Raw genomic sequence first — 2,107 nt, 5'->3', positions numbered from 1 at the left:
GTATTTTCTGCTTAGGCAAAACTTCAGTCAGTTTAATCCCTTGAATATGAATTGGACTGGATCAAGGAATCTATGATTTGACCTGAAGATATTGGAGATAATATTGACATGTCACTAGGGGAAATATCTTTCATTGAAGATTAGCAAGACGTTTTCACTGTGCCTATTATCAGGCAGTGTGGCTGCTCAAATAACATGACATAACAGCATAACATAACACAACTCAACACAACATAAATTACTATGCTTATTATATTTCACCCACAACTTTCTGCCATACAGAATTGTTTGGAATGGTAAGGAGCCTGTTGGGAATCAAATCCCAGGAGGCTAGGAATTGAATCGTCAATGAAAAATACACAGTGAAAAATTTGCTAAGTATTCAGAACAGAAAGGTGCATGTATTCATTCAGAACTTTGTGCCAGAGTTATGACAAAAATTGTTTGGTGCACCATCGAGTCAAATTTTGGAGGAATCAGTTTCAGTTGTGTACAAATCACCTGAATCAGCTTGTCACACACACCAAATGTAAATTCAACCCTTGCCTATCTTGGCTTAAATGCTATTGTTATTCTCAGTTAGTACAGACCCACTGAAAGAAAGGGATTTACCAGTGTGTTAACCCACCAACTGTGTTGGTTCAGCAATTAATTCAGTGGGTCTACTCCAGTTGGGACTAACCAACAGCCCATGTCTGTTATGATCTACTAGAGCACAATTGACTGGGTATGTCCAGGTGAAAGCAAATGCTTTCTGTCAAGAGAAAGTAGCTGTTGCTGCAGTTGCTGTGTCCTTTGCTGTCGTTTCTGACTTATGGCAACTATAATGCAAACCTATCATGGGGCTTTCTTGGCAGAATTTATTCAAAGGAATTTTTCCCTTCCTCTGAGGCTGACAGACTGTGATTTGCCCAAGGTCAACCAGTGGGTTTCCATGGCTGAGTGGGTCTTCACAATCATAGGAGTTTATCAGACAAGGGAAATTGGAAGTATAATCCAATGGCAATCTGAACGCAATCATGGAGTTTCACGTTATTGTGTCATAGACCACCACACACAAATTCGGGCAATTGCATGCTATTTTCAGGCAATGGGAAGCCAGTTCGAAATGCAATTAGCATTCACCTAAATTCACTGAACTCGAAAATTCACGTGAATGTGTTCTGGCCCCACTTTCTTTTCATTCGAAATTAAGAGAAATTCCTCATGTGTGATAAACTTCATACAGTAGTCTGATGCTCTAACCACTACATGACATTGATTCTCAGGATAGTACTTGCTGCCTTAAAAGAGGTTGTAGTGTGTGCCCTTTCTGCAGTAGCACTTCCCCAGACCTGCAGGTATGTGAGAATTAGTGCCCTATTGGTAATATCCCCTTTCAGGGTATGGTGCTTGAGTATGTGATGACTAAACAACTTCAGGTGTTAAGATGTCTTGGCGGACCCATTTTAGTCTTGTTTCAGGATAGGGCATAACACAGAAATTGCCTTAGTTCTTCTGACTAATAACCATCTACAGGGAAAAGATGGAGGAGTGCTATCCTTTAAATCTTCCTGGACCTTTTGATTGATTACAGTACCTTACTGGACTGGCTCTGCATAATGGGACTGGGAGCCCAAGTGAATTCCATTGGAGGCCCAAATGCACTTCAAGGCTCAGAATGCTTGGGGTCAGCTTTGACTGGTCCTCCAGCTATGACTTTTTCTGTACAGGGATACCCCACTGGTAACCTCCTGAGCAGACTACTCTAACATGCTCTTCATGGGGCTTCTCTTGAATACTATTCACAAGGTGCAGCTAGCACAAAATGCAGCAGCCAGATTGCTGGTATCATGCAGACTTATGGTCTGCATCCAATGGATTGTTGATATCATTTAAAGAATGAGCAACTTGGGTCCTTGATACTTGATAAAGTGCCTCTTCTTAGATATGACTGACTGACAAGTAGAATACCTTGAGGATCCCTCCTCTATATCCCACCAGTGAAGTCAATACACTCTGTGAGGATGTGAGAGAGGTTTGTCTCAGCTTTGGCCCCTTGTTTATGGAATGTGTTCCACTTCAACTGAAACTTCATTTCTGTACCAACTAAAAACATGGTCCTCCA

The sequence above is a fragment of the Sceloporus undulatus genome, chromosome 6 (assembly GCF_019175285.1).
Source record: "Sceloporus undulatus isolate JIND9_A2432 ecotype Alabama chromosome 6, SceUnd_v1.1, whole genome shotgun sequence".
Lineage (NCBI taxonomy): Eukaryota > Metazoa > Chordata > Lepidosauria > Squamata > Phrynosomatidae > Sceloporus > Sceloporus undulatus.
The sequence above is the reverse complement of the archived record's forward strand: the minus strand, read 5'-3'. Positions refer to the sequence as shown.